Source organism: Podarcis bocagei (genome assembly GCF_964188305.1).
Source record: "Podarcis bocagei genome assembly, chromosome: 3".
NCBI classification, from domain to species: domain Eukaryota; kingdom Metazoa; phylum Chordata; class Lepidosauria; order Squamata; family Lacertidae; genus Podarcis; species Podarcis bocagei.
The window spans coordinates 8,229,454-8,251,967 of record NC_138127.1 but is presented as its reverse complement, the minus strand read 5'-3'; the positions used below and the strand labels follow the sequence as shown (position 1 = coordinate 8,251,967).

At 41.9% G+C, this 22,514-nt stretch overlaps 1 protein-coding gene and 1 long non-coding RNA gene across 2 annotated transcripts in view; both read right to left on the bottom strand.

The window, feature by feature from the left end:
* Window positions 1–22,514, bottom strand: part of CSMD1 (CUB and Sushi multiple domains 1) — a 998,673-nt gene that overhangs the window by 435,561 nt on the left and 540,598 nt on the right. The window lies entirely within an intron of this gene.
* Window positions 15,048–17,594, bottom strand: LOC308584478. The gene is made up of 3 exons (XR_014006813.1): window positions 17,457–17,594; window positions 15,492–17,338; window positions 15,048–15,062 (listed from the first exon to the last, which is right to left on the bottom strand). It is a non-coding gene; the product is annotated as an uncharacterized lncRNA (long non-coding RNA).

Here is a 22,514-nt window from a genome sequence, read left to right as displayed (position 1 = left end):
CTGTCCAGCTTGCTTTTTTCATAACATGAACACAGCTCTTTCTTGTTTTAAAAAACAACAACAACCCTGCAATAAATAATACATAAATTTTCATGTTAATGAAAATAGCACACATTTATCACCTATGCTTGACTACTCTCAGAATAGTCTATTTTGGAAAAATGTAGTAAACATCAGCATGCTTAGTATGTGCTTATAAAAAAGAGCTGGAGAGAAGAAGCACTCTTTATTTAGATAGTTGACTCGGATTGTCTCCTTTTATTTCTACATGGCTAAGACACATTTTAGTCGGCCCTTGAATCTCTCTGCTATGAAGGAAAGTACTGCCAGAACAAATGCCAGTGCAGCTCAAATACTTAGTTATTTGCTTAATGAATTTGTAAACCACAATTCAAGGAAAAAAGAATCTCCCCGGACATACAATAAAATACAATTCAAGACCACACCACAAAAATCTCGAAATAGTATTTCATCTGTAATAGCCAAGAGGACCAACCCCCAAACAGTACAATGTAAAAGGATCAAAACCAGAAAAGAAAAATTAAACCTTGTGTTGCTGGTACAAAAGAGAGAGTAGCAGAAGAGGGAGGAAAGGTGTCTTCTACTCCAGTGTTTCCCAACCTTTTTTGGGCAAAGGCACACTTGTTTGATGAAAAAAATCTCGAGGCACACCACCATTACAGCCCCGTGACGTCAGCGCGCAGCGTCACGCCGGGAGGGACGCACGAAAGTGTAAGTTTCAATTTTTTCCCTCCCCCTTGCCGGGGAACCTCCAAGCTTTGGGGGTGGGGGGGGGGGAGGAGGCAGCAAAGCGAGGCAGGAAGGAGAGTGCGGCTTGGCTGGGTGAGCTTTGGCAGGGGCAGGGAATGAGAGCCGCGAGGCGGGCGCTGTGGACGGAGGCGCTGCCCGCCGAGCTCGCAAGCAGCCAGGCAGGCAGACGGCGAGAGCCCCGCACTGGGCGGCCTCTCCTCGCCGCCGCCGCCCCGCCTCTCGCCGCCCGACTTGCCCGCCTCCCACCAGGCAACATCTCGCGGCACACCAGGCAACATCTCGCGGCACACTAGTGTGCCACGGAACAGTGGTTGGGAAACACTGTTCTACTCAAGCTTTGTATGGCCTCAATAAATTATGCCCAGTTTGTTTGCTTGTTGAGGTTAAAAAACAAACAAACCCTCATCCTCACTCCTCTGTAGAAGGGAGCAGAAAAAGTGAACAGGCAACTAAAAATAATAAGCTACCCAGCTATCTGTGATGGGGGATTTCATTTATTTCAACAATTTATATACTGCTTAACATAGCAGTTTCAAAGCAGTGCTCAATAATCTTTTTTAAAAAAAATAAATATAAAATGAAGCTATACTGGGAGGATATGGGGAGGAATTCCAACATCACACTAAAATTACCATTCCATAAGGGCAAGCATTTTGGCAAAAAAAACCCCTCCCCACATGCACAGTTCCAGAGTTTCTCTCAACCAATTCTCTCAGCTAATTTCTGTGGATCTTCGGAGCCCAGGGGGTTGTGGGGCAGAGTGAAGAAAGACCTGCTGCACTGGCAGAAGTTGTTGTGCAGGACTTTAACTGATGAGACTCATTAGCTGAATCCCTCCCACTGTGCTAAACTGTCAGGGGGGGCATTATCCATAAAAACATAAGAAGAGCCAGCTATACCAGGCTAAAGTCCTACAAAGGCCAGCATCCTGATTCCATAGCAGACTACCATATGCCTATGGAAAGCCTCAAAGCACAGCACTGTCCCATCAACTGGCATTCAGAGGCTTACTGCCTTCAACAGTGGATATAGATTATGGTGGGGTGCAACCAAAACTGGCGAGCTTCTATGAACCACAGTGCCTTCATTTCCTTTCTGTAATACCTTTCCATAATGATTTATGTCAACGCAGGTTCCCTGTAAACAGATATTATTACTTCATTCCCTGCCAGCAGGGTGGCGGTGTTCCCTAGGAGCACATAGCTCCAACAATGGGATCTCTATTCAAAAACCCAGTTAGAGCATGTCATACAAATTGGTACTCCAGGTCTAACACCATTCAGGATTAAGCATTTCTCACTATTGTCAAGTCACAATCTTTCCAGGTTACCATGGTTATCTAGGTGTCAAAGGAAAGCATAAATGGAAGAAAATGTTTGAAGGGCATTTTAGAAATAAAGTGCTCGTGTTCAAACAGTGTGCTAAGCTATTTTTCAATAATACATTTATTGCATTGTTTAGAAATATGCACAATGTATTTCAAGATTTATTTATTTATTTAATTGTAAAGGAAAAAAGAGAGGATTAAAGCACTCAGCCAGTATTCTCTCAGACTCCCTCCACATTGAGTAGGGGAACGCGTGAACCAACCCTGCAAAACTTGTTTTCTCAACACTGAACCGGGAAAAGAGGCTAACAATTCAAAGTATAGCAGGATCACATTAAGTAATAGGCAGATCCTTTTAGAATTAAAACTATATAAAGAGAGTCAATGCATTTATCAGTAAATCTGCATTTGACAAATGTATGTGGTAATGAAGAGCTACGAACTAAAAAAAACAAGCTCTAGAACCTCAAGTTGTATATACCATTAAAAATTGGCTCAGGTTTTCCATAGCTCAGCAAATTACAAGGCAATTTCTTCGCTTTGTGGTCAAAGAAATACAATATGTAAAACCAATTGATTTCCATTTATTTTCATCTATTAATCTTCTCTCTTTGTCAGGCAAATTTGAGCAATCTATATCCACATCCAATTTCCTTCACATTACACATACACCCCCCCCCCCCACACACACACTGCAAACACCACTTGTAGCTCTCTTGTAAACAAATAACCTCTAAAAGGCAGAACTCATCTGAAAGCAAGCTGGAGACTAATTTCTCAGCTATCTGGAAACATCTACAGCTGTCTATAGAAGGGAAGGGTAATTGTTGCTGTGTTGCAGTTCTCTCTCTTATGCTTGTTTGTTTGTTTAAATTTATACACTGCTTGATTGTTAAAAAAATCCCTCAAAGTAGTTTACAAAAGATGAAACAGTAAATGGACAGAGCATGGTATGAAGGGTCAGCTGTCTATCCACTGAGAATGGATGCAGTCTCAAGGAAAAAGCAGGGGTATCAATGACTGGGAACGCAATCCCATTGGGTTTCAAAGGTACTTGTGATATGGCATAGGAGTCTGATGTATAAAGGAAATCCTACAGAGCAATTCCAAACTCTTTGGATCCTAGTCATAACCTCTGACACTCTGGTGACAGTGCCAAATTGGATCTTTGGTTGCAACACTCCAGACAGATTTTTGTCAACAGAATGCCACAGGCTGTCAAACTTAGGGACAGCAGAATGTGTGGAGTATCCACAAGAGCATTACAGTGGTACCTCGAGTTACAAACACTTCAGGTTACAGACTCCGCTAACCCGGAAGTAGTACCTTGGGTTAAGAACTTTACCTCAGGATGAGAACAGAAATCGCATGCCGCCGCCGGCAGCAGGAGGCCCCATTAGCTAAAGTGGTACCTCAGATTAAGAAAGGTTTCAGGTTAAGAACGGACCTCTGGAACGAATTAAGTTCGTAACCAGAGGTACAACTGTACTTCATTGGCAGACCCAGCTAAAAGACGGGATATAATCCAAGCTTAATACAGCCAAACTGGGCTAGGTTCAGGATAAAAGGAGAAGAAGTAGCAGGGAAATGGGAAGTTGCAGGAGGAACCACGAAATAAACCTAGATTAAGACCACAGAGGAAGCTGGATGTTTTCTAAGGAATGTATTGGGCCACAGCTGGAAGCATATGTATTACAGCCAAGAGGAATAGAAGGACTGCTCAGAGAGAGGGAAGCCATGCTGGGACTTGGGACCTTTCCTCCTTCACAACCTGGATATATTCACCATAAGAAGCATCAGCTGTCAAACCAGGAAATATCCCATTTCAAGTCTGGCAGATTCAGAATCATTTGTATGAAATGTGAAAACACCTCCTGATAAATGATTTTCAGAGAGAAGACCCTTGCCTCTAGGAAAAATGTGACCTTTGCTTAATGTGAAAATCAGCTTTACATCACCATCCATGCCTGACTTATAGTTCTCTGACTAATACATAGTAACAGACTTCATGGAAATTGAACCGTCAGGAAATTATACCCATCATAGACAGATAGGGGAGTATAAATTATTTTACAGAGGATGAAGAGTGACAAAATGGCATCTCCTTTTGCAGGCTTCTTCACTGAGTCATTATGCCACATATCCCCAGAACCAAATTCTGCAGAAGGAAGGTCATCCTTTCTACTTGAGACCCACCCAACCCTGCTGTTTTATGATAGATGCCACGTATTGAAGGATTATGTTTAAATCCCTACATTAAAATAAGATGCAAAATGTGTAGAAAGGGCAAACTTGTCACCTATGATGTTCTGAGCTGAACAGGTCTCCCTTCTGCAGGTATCTGATGGTCAGGTCACTTCAGGAAGAGACAGAGACTGGGATACAAAAATGTGCGTCGAGCCTTCTGTCCATCCTCCAGAGCTTTTTATGTCTTTCTTCCTGTTGCAGCACCCAAGGGAAAACAATGGCATCTAGCGTGTGCTTTAGACATGCGTATTAGCCACTCTGGATCCCAGCCATAATCATACCATATTATGATTGACCTATATTGTGCCATGTTGCAACAACACCACTCAAAGAATCCGAAGAGCAGACCCAAAACAACCATTAATGAACATCAGTGAGCAGTGGCCTGAATGTGCCTTCATGGCACCCGGGGGGCGGGCACACACAGGCGCACTGGGGAGTGGGGAGGAGGATGCAGCCGCACAGGCAAGGACCCTTCCAATCAGTTTGATCCAACTGATTTGAAGGGTGCGTGCCTCTTGCGCCCTCCTCACACTGCCCTGCCAGAGCAGGCTGGAAGGGGGAGGTAAGGAAGACACAACAGGGCAGGTGATTGCCCTTCCAATCAGTCTCAAGTGCCTTTATGATCTGTGTTGTTGTTTAGTCGTGTCCGACTCTTCGTGACCCCATGGACCAGAGCACGCCAGGCACTCCTGTCTTCCACAACCTCCCACAGTTTGGTCAAACTCATGCTGGTAGCTTCGAGAACACTGTCCAACCATCTCGTCCTCTGTCGCCCCCTTCTCCTTGTGCCCTCAATCTTTCCCAACATCAGGGTCTTTTCCAGGGCGTCTGTGCTTTTCGTTTTTTAGAGATTATGTTCTGCCTCCACTGTCAGAGACAGTGTGCTTCCAGGGAAGACTGCTTTTGTGCTTGGATTTTACTTGCAGGATTCCCACTGGCATCTGCTTGGCCACTGTGAGAGCAGGATGTTGGATTAGCAAACAAAGTTGCAAGGACTCGTGTTGGATTGCAGTAAAAAGAATTTGAGTTGAAAAGTGATGATAGCACATGACATGACACTTACTGGAGATCAAAATCTGAGAAGTAAATAAAAACACTGTAGCGAGCATAAAACTCAACCCCTAAAGTGCGCAACGATACGTGACAAAGAAATAGAATTGTTTTTCTGGGAGGGAAAATCCCATTAGTGTGTTTTTATCCCCAAGACTGAAAGCAATATTTCATTCCAAAGTTTCTGGAAGTTTATAGATTAATTTAAAAATCAATTAAGAATATGGAAAGCACATTAATAATGTTTAGAATAATAGTCTTATTCTCATTTGTAAGGTTTACTTTATTTGTGTGTAGTCTGCAGTTCAGTATTCATAAATATTTACATGTGTGGAAATCATAATCCCTATTATACTGCAAATTAGATCAATTGGGTTTTATAAAGTCACTTTAATTGATAGTATTTTTAAGATGTGCCTGTCTTCTAGCATTGGGGTTTTTTATTATAGGGAATTATCATAATATGCTTACCCAAGAGTAAAAAAATGCTTACACTTAGCACTTTATAATTATAATTATTAAATTACAAATGTGAAATAGTTTTATAAGAAACATCAGCATGTTTGCCTGGAATTACTTTTAAATATAATGCTCCATAATACTTATTAATACACCATTCAACTCACAGAACAATTACAAAGGGGGAGAAGTAAGGGAAAAAAGAAATGAAACATTGGCATTTTCCACTGCATTTATGCCTTCATGTAAATTGCTTAAGCAGCAGTGATGACTGTCTTACTGTCTAAACAGAAGCTAGGAGGTACAGGATATTAAATTTTAGTGGGGATAAGGTGTAGGGAGATCCAGAAATTGTGTGAGGTCAAGGAAACAAAGTCTTATATTCACTTTTCCCCTTCATGTTAAGTAAAACTATTTCGGTAGCAGGAACATACTAATCTCAACCCAGTCCAGCTAATACAGGGGTCACAAATGTGATGCCCATGGGTGCTTGGTGCCCTTGAAGTCTTCCTTTGGCACCCACAAATGCCCCCATCCCACAGTCCCCTAGGGGCAGATACCTTTCATTCCTTGGGAGGGAGTTGTGAGAATGACATCCTTTCCCACTTCTTTTCGCTGCAAGTGTTTTTCAAGGACCAGCTCAATTCCATTGGATCCAACTTCTACACATGCACTCACTCTCTGTATTTCAGGTGGGTGGGTGGTGGGTCTCAAAAGACGAAACCAGAGAGGTGACATCCATGTCACTCACTCAAAAATCTAGATGTGCATATGGGTCTAAAATGGTTAGACCACCCATAAGCATAATATATCAGAACTGATGTGCAAGACAATATTACTCCCTTCCAAACATTCCATGATTTTGCATTCAATGGTGATTATGGAGGCAGGTTCCACACTCAACCTGTGCGAGTTCTGCCTGCTTGCATTGTTATTCCTGCTTATATCGACATCCTCACCTCTTGTTTATTGTGATCAAACAGCTGTGAAATAAAACATGCAGGAAGTAAACAACAGTCAATGTGCTTTTCCCCCCTGGACACCTATTTCCCTGCTTATTGTTCCTGTTCTCTACAAAGTTTATGTCCTACAAAATCAGCTCCAAATAACACGGCCAGAAAGGGAAGGGAGGGCATGAAACTGTCTTAGGGACAACAGTGCTGGCAAAAAAAGCGGATTTTAAAGCTATAAAATGGGAATGGAGAGCAAAGCATCTTCTATTAATGAGCACAAGGGAAAATTATAGATGGAACTGGATTGTACACTGCAAAGACACTGCATGTGGAAATACACTGCCTAAATGCTGCTGCTATTATTATTATTATTATTATTATTATTATTATTATTATTATTATTATTATTAGATGAAAGAGAAATTTGTTCAGTCTGCACTTTAAAATGAACCAACCTATTTTGCCACTTCTGGACTGATATGCAGCTCAGGATGCAGCTATTAAGAGGAGTATGCACTTCTCTGAATTTTGTAATGCCAGTGCTGTACAAGAAAAACTACACATACATGCATTTTTACAGCTGCATGTGCATACAAAAATGTGTATTCTAGGGAGAAATGCATTAAAAACATGCAAAATGCATATTTCAGGGGAAGACTGTATACAAACTTGTAGAATTTAAATGCACAGTTTCCCCCCAGGTTTTATTTTTTAAAATCCACAAAAATGGGATGGAATGGAGCAAGTATTAACCTTGTTTGATGTCATATATGACATTAGGTACAATCACATGTGTGTAGCCTGGGGGAAATGGCATTTTGGGGCCAAATTAGGATCCCTGCTGGACCTCATGTCAGAGAGATATTTATTTGCACTGGCGACCTTCGGTTGCAATCTGTGTACCGTACATATTAAAAACACAACTAAGCATATAAAACACAAGCAAGAGTTAAAATTGTGCAATTTAAAGCTCAAGACAAAGCAAATAAAATTGCAAGGGTCTAATGATGTTTGTGGGTCAGAGGTTTCCCATCGCTGCAGTAAGAACATGCTTAGAGAGTATAGATTCTCAGCTTTTAATTGTGGCATAAATTTGACTTATTCAAGAGGAGGCACAATAACATTCTTGAATATTTGCAATCCTCCTCAGTTATACCTGAGTGAGCCCTTTTGCCATTAGTGAGTTTTACACACACTGTTATAAACAGCAGTTCAATTTTTTTTCAATGCTCATAAAGATATTTGTCAGCGTTGTGCAGTTCCTTGTGAATTCTGGAGAAATTCACATCTCCAACGGTATGCCCATTTAAGAAGCATTTTTATTAATGCATTTTTGTTTGCAATCCAACATTCTGAAAAAAAAGTTATATATACTTGCTTGTTGGCAGATTATGCTCCCCACACAACTTTCTGATGCCACAGATTCTGGGAAATTCTACACATAGGCTCATTAAGCGTCATGAATCACCTTCAAAGTCTCCCCATGCATAATTTGTCCTCTGCCAAAAAACAGCTACAAGGTTTCAACACTGACTTCACTCTTTACAGAATTACTCATCGTAAATAACGTATATTGGATTAAATTGATGGATTCTAGTTTGATATTAAATTGCTTTCTTTGTTTGTGCCTGATAGTCTTCAGACTTGTGCCAAGCTGCTCCTGAATGGTTTGACATACTGCTGTTCTAAACGGTTTCTAAAGAAAACAAGAACTTTAACACAGCCAAAATCAGAACAAAGTCTATTTTCTTCCTTGTAGGGCTCCCGCAACCCATTTCTGCCCAAATTTTGTCTCCCTTGATTGCTGCCTTATGCCACTACAACTTCTTAATAGATACACTTCAGTTTTATTCTGTGGACACAACCATAAATGGCAACGGAGCCAAAATGGAATTGGTGCAACACCAGTGGGATACTCATCAAGATTTATTCTGTGGCCCAGTCATTCCAGACATCTGTTGCGAAGCCATTCAGGAGGGGGAAAGCCGGGGAAAGCTTTTTTTTGGTGGGGGGGGGGATTGGCAAGTCTGTAAGTTCACATGAAGGAAGGTTTACAAGATCAAGAGAATACGCATGCCAATCAGGTTTTGTCGCTGTAAATAACAGGGCTGCTTTCCACAGACAAAAGATTTATTTAATTCTATAAAAATGTATAATAACCTACTCTTCAGAGGTACACAGAAATAGTATTCTAAGAAAAAATGTTGCTTAAAAAGGCAGTCCCACTGCCCGTTTCCCAGTAAGCCCCCCAACACCTCAAAATTCCTAGAATTTCTCCTATCACTGAGAAAATCAGCAGAATCCCCTTTTTTTCTTTTGCAGTCTGAGAGTGGGGCTGCATAACTTTTTGTTTCTCTCAGGTGGTACGGCATTTAATTATGTTTATTAAATACATATATATATCTACCCTGCCTTCTCAAAGGACCCCATGCTTTCATCAGTAGTGAAGGAAGAAGTGGTGATGGTACTGTACTGTTTTTCCAATGATATTGAGGTAACGTAAGACAAACCCATTCTTTTGGGGTCTCACTTTGAACAACCATACAATTGTTTCTCAACTTCTTTAATTACAGTGGTACCCCAGGTTAAGAATTTAATTTGTTCTGCAGGTCCGTTCTTAACCTGAAATTGTTCTTAACCTGAGGTACCACTTTAGTTAATGGGGCCTCCCACTGCCGCCACGCCGCCACCGTGCAATTTCTGTTCTCATCCTGAAGCAAAGTTCTTAACCTGAGGTACTATTTCTGGGTTAGCGGAGTCTGTAACCTGAAGCGTCTGTAACCCGAGGTACCACTGTAATTCTTTAATATAAACAGATATGGGAAAGACTGCTCTTAAAATTGCAATGTGAAAAGTGATCCCAGACATAGTGTGGCAGAACAAATTCGTAGTAGCACCAAGAATCACCTCACAGAAGGCAGAAAAACATCACAATGCGTAGTAGAAGCCAAAGGAAGGATTTTTACTTTTTGAGTTATGAATTATACAGAAAACCTAGATCAGCTTCTGATTACAGGCAAACTTCAGAGCAAAAGGAGACACTATGCATTTTTAATATCTCTAGTAAGTGCAGTTGATGCATCCAAAGTCAGGAAACTTGAATTGATGGTGTATATGGCTACAAAATCCTTGACAAATGTACTGGCCTTAGACAAGATCTTCCAATATGCTTCTGCCCCTTGAGATAGTGTAAGAAGAAATAGAAAGCACAGATGGATTATCTTCCAGTGAGTAGCTTTTTAAGATCAGTGGGTTGTGCTCTACGACCACCTTCAATATCTGAATGCTGAGTAATATGGAAATCCCCATGTTTAGCATCTATAGGTGAATTTAGCTGTTTCATAACATTCACATTATAATGTAAAAACAAGTGAATGTGATTCACAGGGTTTCACCAAAACATAAAGGATAAGTCAGACTCCTGGACAGGAATCTTGAATACAATTCAAATGAATTGAATTTTGAAACTCAATCACACAGGCTACACAATAAAAATGAGCATTAAAAAACAACAACTGGTAGTTGTTATTGTGGTTGTGTCAGTGTTTGAAAAAGAAAAGGCTCTGACCTCCTTTGACTCCTTTGCCTGGTCCTTGGACCCTAGTTGGCACAAGAGAGTCCTTGAGAAAGAAGAAGAAGAAGAGTTTGGATTTGATATCCCGCTTTATCACTACCCAAAGGAGTCTCAAAGCGGCTAACATTCTCCTTTCCCATCCTCCCCCACTCTGTGAGGTGAGTGGGGCTGAGAGACTTCAGAGAAGTGTGACTGGCCCAAGGTCACCCAGCAGCTGCATGTGGAGGAGCGGAGACATGAACCCAGTTCACCAGATTACGAGTCTACCGCTCTTAACCACTATACCACACTGGCTCTTTGTAGAGTATTGCTGCTTTTATTCTTAAAAAGTCTTCTTATCTAACCAAAACTGACAGTTTTTACACACACCAAACTCAGCCAACTAACTAACTAACTAACTAACTAACTAACTAACTAACTACCAACCAACCAACCAACCAACCAACCAACCAACCCACACTACGCACAATCAATGACCACTCTATATATACAGCGGTACCTCGGGTTAAGAACTTAATTCATTCCGGAGGTCTGTTCTTAACCTGAAACTGTTCTTAACCTGAAGCACCACTTTAGCTAATGGGGCCTCCCGCTGCCACCGCGCCACCGGATCACGATTTCTGTTCTCATCCTGAAGCAAAGTTCTTAACCCAAGGTACTATTTCTGGGTTAGCGGAGTCTGTAACCTGAAGCGTATGTAACCTGAAGCGTATGTAACCCGAGGTACCACTGTATAGGCATATGTCGGTGAAAGGTTGCATGAGTCATTGTAGGCCACTGACTCAGTTCCTTTTGTGTTAAAGAAACAAAGGAAAAAGAGCTTCTCCCTGTGTTATAAAAGCCAGGAGTTTACAACAGTAATGTTGGGGTCAGATGCTGAACGAGTCGAGGTTATGTGACAAGCAGAGTGCAGAAGGCAGAGAAAAATGACTAGTGGCTGTTTGAATCGAATCCTGTGCTTATGGAGAAGGCAAGACCTTCTTGAAATTTAACACTGATGACCCTTCCCCACACCCAGGCTCTGGTTGTATATATGTGTAAATAAACCATATATCATAAAGACACCACTGTCTCTGCTGTGCCTCATTTCCAAAAGGAAATGCAGATAAACTCCCACACCGCTGTGGAGATTGAGTGTGGTGTGCAACACTATTTTTTTTACTGTATAGCAATTACAAAATGCTGAAAACTGCCCTGGGTGATGCAGCTATGTCAGGTAGACTCGCACAGTTGAAGTGGCCTGGCCCAAAAGTTCATCTCAGCGACCACTGTCCCCTGCCTAACTTCAGAAAGGGGGCTGTCTTGAAAAGGTCTCTATTGATGGGGCACATAAACAGACCCAGAACTCTTTGCCTTCTAAAAGATTCTAGACCATTTCTGGACATGCATGTTCAAATGAGATCTACATCCCTGCCTTCCTACTCCTTTGGGTGATATCCGTTCATGTATATCTTTTATATCATATAAACCTTTCTCCAAGGCACAATTTATACATTTAATAGAATCAGGTGGTAAAGTTGTTCCTAGACTGAACCGCTTAACCTTGCAAGTGGATGGGTTTGGGTTTTTTTAATGTCCCTTTACAAAGAAAAGGCTATTTTTTGTCACACTAATTGTCAATGTGAAGGATCCCATTCCCCACCCTGCTCCATGGGGGAGCAACTTCACTTTTGTTGGACGTATAAATATTTCTCTCTACAAGGGTGGTGGTGGGGAAGGCAAATACATTTGTGTGCTGTATTTAAAGGGGGTTGAGGGTGTCTGACACAAATTTCCTAGCCAAGAGAATATCAGCTTTAAAACAGCTTTTCCACAATGCCTTTCCAAGAAAAAGAAACATAACCAGAGACTTTACAGTCTGGATGCCAGATAAAGTAAGCGTCTAAGATTCCAATTTAAATGTAAATCATCAGATGGTTTTAACCCTAATCCTCCCTTAGGTGTTGATGAGAGGTGAACAAGGCTTCCACCGTCCTCCAGTGTTTTTCACAGCTTTCTTAATTTCCTTCTTTGGAAACTCAGGAGGATCACTCATACATTTATTTCTCATTAGCTGTCATATTACGTATATCCACCTCAGATCGCCTGCATGTTTCTGGGTCGATGTCTGCTTTTCTTGAAAATTCAGACACTTTTCTACCTAAGGTATGGTGGATTTGTATGTCCTTTGGAGATTTCAAACCACATACCGAAGTGGAACCAGCTCTTGTTTTTTTGTTAAGTTGTTTTTTCTGTGGTAAGTCTATCCCTTCAACTTCTACATGTGGTTCAGATATTACACTTTTGTCATTAAAATGCAACTTGCAACCTTTATCACCCAAAGCTGAACATACAATTGGGCAAAGTGCTAGACTAACAAAGTCTAAATCCTTAGACTATTTCTTTCAGAGATACAGGGGTAGATAGCTAGCTACTAGTGATGATTTTGCTGCTTAATTGCCACCTGCCAATTGTTACTGTGCTGTTTTTGCAAGCTTATTCTGAATTAATGGAAGGGATAGCTAAACAGAGCGTGAAAAAGTAAGAAATATAAATAAATGTACATCTCTATCTAATAACATTTTGCAAAGCAGCATTAATATCTGCATACAAGGAAAGCACTGTGTTCTTTTAAAAGTTGCAAAATGCAAGTTGTTTATTGTTAAATGCTCGCATCTAAAATCTTGAAAAAACTATTAGTAGCAGAAAACAATTTGAGTTATGGAACCAATTCAACCTTTTCAGTATTTGTCAGCCTTTATTGGCAGTCCCAGTGACATTTATATGGTTAAATGAAAGCATAAATGTCTGAAGCTGCCAATGGAATGTTTAAGAGGACCACATATGATCAGAGGCATCTATAAATATTATTTGGATGCATTTGAGTTACAGACACCTACAATTCCTTATCAAATCACCAACCCTGTTCTATGAGAGGGGAAAGTAAGTTTTCCCTGTGAAGAACACTGCTTTTGTAGAAATGAGTTATTACATAAATAAGTAGTCTTTAAAGCACATCCTCTCCCGCAATGCCTTAAAAAGAAACAGTGGCCTGGCAGATTATTGCAATTCCCACCCAAATTATTTCTGTAGCTAGCAAGTTATTGTTGGGGCTTTCTTGCTGCTAAATGGACATTAATTCATAAGAAATATTTCAGTAGGGAACAACCTAAGCCAGGGACTGAGAACTGTGGCCTTCTACAAGCTGATAGATAAAGTCCACTTATCCACTGGCTGGGACTGATGGATGTTGGAGTCTATGATATCTTAAGAGGAGTTTGGATTTGATATCCTGCTTTATCACTACCCAAAGGAGTCTCAAAGTGGCTAACATTCTTCTTTCCCTTCCTCCCCCACAACAAACACTCTGTGAGGTGAGTGGGGCTGAGAGACTTCAAAGAAGTGTGACTAGCCCAAGGTCACCTAGCAGCTGCATGTGGAGGTGCGGAGACGCGAACCTTGTTCCCCAGATTACGAGACTACCGCTCTTAACCACTACACCACACTGGGCCACAGATTCCTCACTCCTGATCTGTTTGGGGCTTTGACATGTTTGGAGCCGTGCATGTGAAAACCAAGGCCTAGCACTGATAGGAAAGCACCCCATCCACTTATGCAGTACCATTTTCCATCTCTGATATCAGGAACTTTGAAAGAACAGAACATATTGTGCACTCCAGTGCACATTTTTTCAGAAGCAAGTCTACTGTTTTTAATCGGAGTTCCTAGTGTGTTTAGGACTGAGTAGATCGGCTGCATGGTGTGTGGTGTGTTCTATCTAGGGTCATGCTTCTTCTGAAAGAATGGGTTCATATTTGGGAGTTCTGCTGGATCCACTGCTGTCACCTGAGGCACAGGAAGCATGAGTGCCACAGAGTGGCTTCCAAGAAGCTTGGGCTTGTAACTCAACTACAATCCCATCTGGACAGGGATAATTTAGCTACAGTAATCTACACGCTGGTAACCTCAAGCTTTGACAATTACAGACTATGTTGTATAAAAAATATAAACTTTAAAAAATGTAGTTTTTGACAGACATGCCAAAAGGAAGGTGAAAGTACTGATGAATATCATCATACTTGCTTATGCCACCTTCCACAGTCATGACTTTGCAAACAAAGGTAGTAAGACATGAGTAGAAATAAATACAACACTCCTGTTGTAGCAACACTCCTGAGATATTTTTTTCGCGTGAGTCTTAGATGACTCTTGCCAAAGTGCCAGGCGTGCAATGCTCACGCAAAGGAAATGCCTGAAAGACTTGCCATACAAATGGAGAAAGGGAGCCTTTCCACAGAAAGAGTACATGTGCTCAAGAAGCATTGCAGCAGGAAGCAGCTGACATCTCCTCAAGGTGGAAATCCACCTTCCAAGGCACAGCAAACGTCTTTACGGCTCAGGCAACCTGCTGCAAGTGTGGTGTATCCTATCACTACTTGAGAGCCTGCAGGTCATCACCTTTGCAAATGGGTTTACCACACAAGCCAGCCCATCTGTCTGACCAGTGGCAGATCTTCGTGCTCCGGCACCGGGGGGCGTAGAGCAGGCAGGGTCATGGCGCACGTCCTGGGGGCGTGGCGCCCAGTGCGGGGTAGGGGCAGCCACAATGGCACCCCACCGGAATCGTGGTGCCGGGGGCGATGATCTCCCTCTGCCCCCTCTTCCTCCGCCAGTGTGCCTGAAACATCAGATTCAGATTCTGCACATGAAGATAACAGATAATGATCATTAAATCATCACTGTGTTCTCATGCTGAGATGCCAAGCAAGTATTACACTTGCACACACACACACACACACACACACACACACACACAATGTACATGTGATCCTCACACTTTACAAGCTACCCTGCCTCCATGAAAGTACTTTCTGGGCAGGGAACTGAGAGTGTTTGAAGCAGCCACTAACATGCAAAAAGCTTAACACAAAAATTAACCACCCAGTTCAGCTCTTTTTTATTCTGTTTTGCTTTGCTTCTCCCAGCTCAATTATGTATTGTTCAGAAATACTTTTTAACACCCACATACTATTTGCCCTGCTGATTAAATAATATCCTGTGATTAACAAATTGTTCAGAGTTCTAGATAAATCAGAAAGAAACAACAGGGGAGGGTGGTTATGCTTACTCTCTCTGCAGGGATCACAAACAAAGGCACCTGCAATAACAACAGATTTTGTTATTGCCAGCCTGGGTCAATAACGTACAATGTCAGTTCTATTAGATACCTATTTTCTCTTTATTTGTTATGCTGTTATTATTTATCATAAAAACGAGTGGAAAATAACTGCTGGTCTAGCCTGCAATTGCCCAGTGTTATTTTGCAACTCTCACTCACCACCGTCACAAGCCATAGCTAAATAGCTATCCACCTAGTGGATCAAGTGCTTGCAGAGGGCTCATTACTTTCAGTGGGAGCCCTGTGCACAAATCAAATACTGCCCCAGCGTAATCCTCCTGAACTTAAAGCTGAGCTTTGATGTGGCATGGTGGAGCTGAGTTCCTTGGAAAGTCCTCGACACATGGAAAACCCTTTGGATCTAGCTAGTATGTGCTTGATAGCCATGCCCAGTGGAGTTTCAGAAGTAAATGGAACTCTGTTTCCATAGCCTTTTTTTAAAAAAAATGGTTCCTGACAAAGCAAGATTTCTCTTTGATGGCTGTATGGAAAACACAAAAAGTTAAAGTCTTCATGAAGACTGCTAAATTAAGTCTGTCCTTGACTTAAACATAGTATGTGTTTCTCTTTACTTCTATCTTTTCTCAAAGTTACAGAGTTTGAATATAATAATGGTTACAGAAAAGAATATTCATTATACCAAGACTTCTTTTTTTTTGGGGGGGGGGGGAAGCATAGCTTGAAAATAATCTGGTTAGTCAACAAAGATTAAGTGATTTTTGTGTGTGTGACAATGTGGAGTACCATTCCCCCCCCTGCCCATGACAGTTTTTATATATTGCATTCAAGACACTTTTATCAAAATATGAATACTAGAACCTCGTTTTCTTTCTTAAATCAAAAAAGGACTATGTGCAATTTTTTAAAACAAACGACATGTTCAACATGTTGAGTTAAGGGCTTCCTATTTTCATTCAAGCTCCGAAATGCTTGAAAACTATGGCTATTAAAGGCCACACCATCAACATAAATATTATTTAGGCAATATTGATACGGTACGGTATCCTATCAGGTATTTAGTTTTAATTTCATTACTTTTGAGGATGCTATGGCTACAACTTCCTCATCCAACAAACCTGAAATTGAAAAGGAAAATTTAAATGGAAGAAATATCCTCTTTATTATGAGATCGCACTCTATTTAAAAAGGCAAGAATTCACAAGTAACTTAACTTATGCCCATTGAGTGGATAGTTTATTAAGTGAAATAAGGTTAGAAATCATAACTCCCCCCCCCCGAACAAGGCTCTTGTTTAATGGGGTCACAAACTTTTACTGCTGTGTCCTCTTATAATCCTGGTTCATTTATTAAATTTATAAACGTTCATCCGAGGATCACAGGGCAGTTTACAATATAAAAACACAAAAATACATAACAAAAAACCTAATACCCTTCCCCACACAAATGCTGTTTAAAAGACCAGAGATTATTTAATGAGTCAAAGATCTAGGAGAAGAGGAATGGTTCTGCCTAGTGCCTAAATATATTTAATGAAGGTTGCAGGTGAGCCTTAGCAAGGTATCATATTGATTCACATGCTGTACAATTACCCCAGCTGATTTCTACAATTTGTAAGGTTGTTAAAGGTGCAGAAGCAGGGCTGGCTGGGAATTCGCAATTGAGTTTGACAATCCTAGCCCTTAAAGGTTGCAATGGGAAAAAAGAAAACCCAATACATAAAGTACACACAACCATACAGCCGCACAATGAATCTTCTCTCTTTCTGGAGACTCTGTGGTGGCTCTTGTGTTTTTAATGAGGTTGTCAACATTTCCTGACTATGACTCCTTCTCTACCTGTAACAAATAGTTCATTAAAAAAAAAAGAGGGAAGAAAATTGCCAAGTTATTTCCTAACTAGGATCCTGTATCTGTAACAGTTTCCAACTTTTACCAAGTACTGTTATTTATTTACCTGAAACACTGGATTCATTGGTTGACATTAGCATGGGATCGTGTTGCTGGCCTTTAAAGGTTGCAGTGGAAAAGAGGAAAATCAGCAGATAAACACACAGCTTCCCTCTAAATATTTCTGCCCTTTATCACCCTATTTCATAGTACTTGCTTTGCACAACTCATGGTATGAATTTGGGGGGGGCATGATGTTGTGAGTTTCCCTGCTGATGGTGATCATGGCTGTGGCGTTTGCCTCCTAGGATGGGTCAAGGAAAGGGTTAAAATGGGTGTGATGTGATTGGCCAGTGAGAATGCAAGGGGGGAGTAAAAGATAGAGTGGGAGGTTTTGAAAAGTCAGTTGAGGTTTGGGAGTTGAGGTTTGTCAGTTGGGAGTTGAGGCTTGGGTGTTGGAGAAGGAAGAGGGTGGAATAGGCAGTGGGTTGGTCGAGTGGTATTGTGAGAGAGTAAGAGGAATTGTTAGGGAGTTAGATAGATAGTTGGGAATAATTCAGTTTGAAGTTGTTAGAAACTAAGATTTAAGAAACTGACAAGAGAAAAATAAACCGAAACCATACGCTTATTCCTGCACTTAAAAATAAACTTGGTTATTTGTTTATGTTAACAACTGTGTAGACTCTGTGTGTCCCCGTGAGAAGCGTGGTGGTGGCAGCGAAGAGAGCAACCACAGTGGTGGCACAGGGTCAATAGACCGTGAAACGTCCGGGGGCCCTGTGTGATTGCCACAATGGCAAACTCAGGAAGTGACCCCTATGACTCGCAAAGTGCTTAACAATTTGAGTGTAAACGTGGACACGGGGCTATTGGCATCCATCATGAGTATATTGCCATCTCCACGGTATTGACCAACCCTCGGTTAAGACCAGTGTTGAGTTCTGATAGCTGCTTTCAACGGAGCATATGAAGAATAGATTAGCATCCCCCTGAGCAGATTCCAAATGAAGTCTCCTCGTTTCTAATTACATTTCTCATTCCCAGATTGCAAAATGACATTTCTAGGCAGACTTGACTCCCAACATCTCCGTTCTAAAAGCGTTACCGAGCCAAATTATGTAAACTAAGTAGGAGAGGTCAAGTGTGTGCCCACAAACCTGAAAATTCAATAACCCAGAACACAAGCTGCACATTAGTTAACTCTAATTGTCAGGAAGCAAAACAATGTTTGCCATCCATCTCACTGAGCAGACATTTGTGGCTAGACTCTAACCACATTCAGGTTAGATTTAGGATCTGGGGCAGTACCAGTACTACACTAAGCAAATCATTAGCTTTCTAATAATGTTGATATATATTAGACAAACCAATCAGATCTGTATTTTCCGAGGCTGACTTGCAGCTCTACTTTAATTTATATTTTCCTCTCCGAGCTGAAACACTATGGAAACAGGAGATAAATCCCCAAAGATTAGGTTCTCAAATGGGTGGGGGGTGGGTTTGTTCTACAAAAGTAATGCTTATGTTTGTTTATTGCCCCAGCAGAATGCTCCCCTCAGTACACATTTTTTAAAAGTATTGTTTCATCACTCAACAAGGAACTCCAAAAAGAACTTAAATTATTTTCTGCATTTCCACATTGATTTGTTGCCAAAGTTGTACTGTTTACAGGGAAATAAATGCTCATCGCTGGAGCTAAAATAAATGTTCAGTCTTAATGCTAACAAGAGAGAGTAATTGAAGAGGAGAGAAAAAAATAAAAAAATTGCATTGATCTTCTCCTGATGCTCCAACTATACAAATTACTTTTTTGATTAACAGCTAGAATTACCAGGGCCATGTCTTCTACATCAATAAGTCAATCTGAAAATCATGCGACTTTGCCAAAACAGGTGTGCTACTGCAAATGTGTTGACTTTTCAATCTAAGCAGTTTAAGCACTGTCTTTTAAAAGAACACAATTTTAGCAAATCTTAACAAATCCTGGAGCTTACAAAAGAACTTTACATTTGACACAGTGAGACTGTTATAATTTTATATCCATTGGATAAGCCAATCAGAAAAGTCAGTCAACCAATCATTTTTAAAGACAATTGTAATATACCTTCCAAAGCAGAGCTGGCAAACCTTTTTTGGCCTGAGGGCTACAGTGTGTCTGGCCCAACCCCACAGTTGGTTGTGCCCCATCACATGCAAAAGTTCCCATGTCCTGATTCCATTGCAACAACTACCTATGGCTCATCACTGGTGTACAACAGGGGTCAGCAAAGTTTATCTTGCCTGGGCCAGATCGATCCTGCGGAGATCCCTCTGTGGGCCAGATGGTGTGTGTGAGAGAGAGAGCCCCCGTGATTTCCGGCATCTGCGTCTGTGCAAACACGATTTTTGGTGCCGCAGAAGCGAGTCCCCACACTGCGCAGGTTTAGCGCAACGTGAGAGCAGACGGCTCGTGGGCCGGTCAAACGACCTCCGCAGGCCGCTTCCGGTCCATGGGATGCCTGGTGTAGAATTTTTCAGGTCATACAACAGGAAGAAATCAGATTGCTAAGAGGAATGCTTGAGCATCCAACCGCTCCCCAAGATAATGACTGTTTCAATGGCGTGCAGTGAAATTTTCTGTAGGGGAACCGTTAGGGCCAGAGGCACCGGCTTGTGAGGGCAGTGCCCATGGGACATCACGCCCCCTTCCCTAAGCCAGGCAGAGGCTTCCCGGACCTTGGGGAGGAGGCATGAGGCCTGTGACAGGAGGCTGGATCCTCCTACCTCCTGCCCAAAGTCAGGTGGGCTTTGGGAAGGTGACGGGCGGCTTCCTGGATCCGTCAGAGCATCGTGCCTCCCTCCCTAAGCTGGACAGAAGCTTCTTGGGCTTTGGGAAGGAGGTGTCAGGGAACATTTAGGGGACTAGCCTAGTCCGCCTAGTCCAGGGGTCAGCAAACGTTTTCAGCAGGGGGCCGGTTCACTGTCCATCAGACCTTGTGGGGGGCTGGACTATATTTTGAAAAATAATAATGAACAAATTCCTATGCCCCACAAATAACCCAGAGATGCATTTTAAATGAAAGGACACATTTCCTCAAGTATACAGGATTCCTAAATAGAAATAGCTAAATAGGCATAAAGAGGTAATGAACCAAAGAGACTAGGTGTGGAATTAGGGTAGCAGAAAGTCTGAAAAAGAGACTTACGTTTGAAGATTTCAAAGAAATAATAAAAAAACCCCTCTATAATCTGCCATATATCATGAAAGTTAAAGTGAAGTAGCTATGAAAATGAGCAGTCTCACAAGTTTCTGTAATGCTGTTCGTGTATGACAAGCTATCGGTAGAAGGCTTTTCAAAATCGCATCTTTACGAATTACAATTCTGACATTTAAATAAAAGGATCCATCAGGGCTGTTAGTACGATTAAGGAAAGCCACCACTTCTTCTGCACTAGTGAACTCCTATTGACCTCAAAATCATTTCTTCTGACACAAAGGACACAAAGCAGAATATCAAATATATTTCCACAAGAGAAGAACGTGTAGAATTCTTGCTGGTAAAAGTCTGGCCTGCTAATCCAGGAGCTGACCAAACTTTGGGGGAAGTACAATGGCACATAAACAAAACTAAAAGTGAGAAACTTACGGAAAAATGAGTGCACACGAAAGCTATAAATGCTATCCATTTAGAAAAGAACAAAACAAAGAGGAATCCTATACTTTCACAGATGGCCTATCACAGGGGATGCTCAGATCTCTTTCAAGGATAAAGTCAGTTAACACATGCAAATTGGCAGTTAGGTGATAGGCAGTAAGTTTCCTTAAGTTTTTATTTTTTATTTGCCTTAATCTGCTTACTAAAATTAGATTGCTTCCATTCAATAACTTCGCCCAATATTCAATATTTTGCTTGCAATTCAAAATAGTCATGAGTGCTGTAACAATTCTGAATACCTTTCCACTTTCTGAAATTTGTGATGCAGCTCCCCAGCAAAATAATGTGTAAAGAAGTGCACATGTCCTGGCTCCCACCTGATGAAGAACTTGAACTCCGGTTGCTGCTTCTACCAAAATCTTTAATGCTCAGATCGGTGCAATACACAGGCAGCGTGCACTTCAAAAGCACAGCAGGTACTACACACGGCTTCACAAGCAAATACATTGGTCCGATGATGTGATGTCCCCTGCCAACCTGCTATAAGGAATAAAGGTAAAGGTAAAGGTACTCCTGACCATTAGGTCCAGTCATGGCTGACTCTGGGGTTGCGGCGCTCATCTCGCTTTACTGGCCGAGGGAGCCGGCGTACAGCTTCCAGGTCATGTGGCCAGCATGACTAAGCCACTTCTGGCGAACCAGAGCAGTGCATGGAAACGCCGTTTACCTTACCGCTGGAGCGGTACCTGCTAGGTTGGCAGGAGCAGGGACCGAGCAACGGGAGCTCACCCCATCGTGGAGATTCAAACCACCGACCTTCTGATCAGAAAGCCCTAGGCTCAGTGGTTTAGACCACAGTGCCACCCGCGTCCCGCTATGAGAAATAGGGGAGGGCAAAAGTTGGCATGACAAACGGGTTCTGTTCCTTAGACTGGGCAAGCAAAACAGCACTTTGCTGAGAAGGCTGAAGCAGCCCCTCCATGCTTAAGAGTATTCCGTAAAAGGAACCTGGAGGTGTGGATCTCGTCCGAAGCCCAAGGAGGGGCTAGGGCCATGCCACGACCCCATCAGGAACCTAGGGGGTGCTTGAGTCGAACCACATTGGCGGGGCTCCCCCTACTGGTGGCTTACCCTTACCAGACTCCCTGCAAGGCAGGCAGGAGTCAGATATAGTCTGTTGATGACAATGCCTAAGCCAATACCACTCACATTTTGTAACCAATAAAGCTGTGGCCTAAATTTTGCCCATTAACATTTAACTTAGAATTCTGCGTCCTTGTGTCTTTATTCTCCTTGGGGTGGCTTGGGGGCCTTGACACTCAACACAGCACTTCGCTGAGAAGGCTGAAGCGGTCCCCTCTGTTCAATTTCTGCAAGACCAAGGTGATGCAGGAGGCGTTACTGCCTCCTCAGAAGCAGATGGGACAGTCCGGGCAGCACTGGGAGTGGACATGGCTTATGACAACTCCAGAGGCAGACCTGGACTGCAA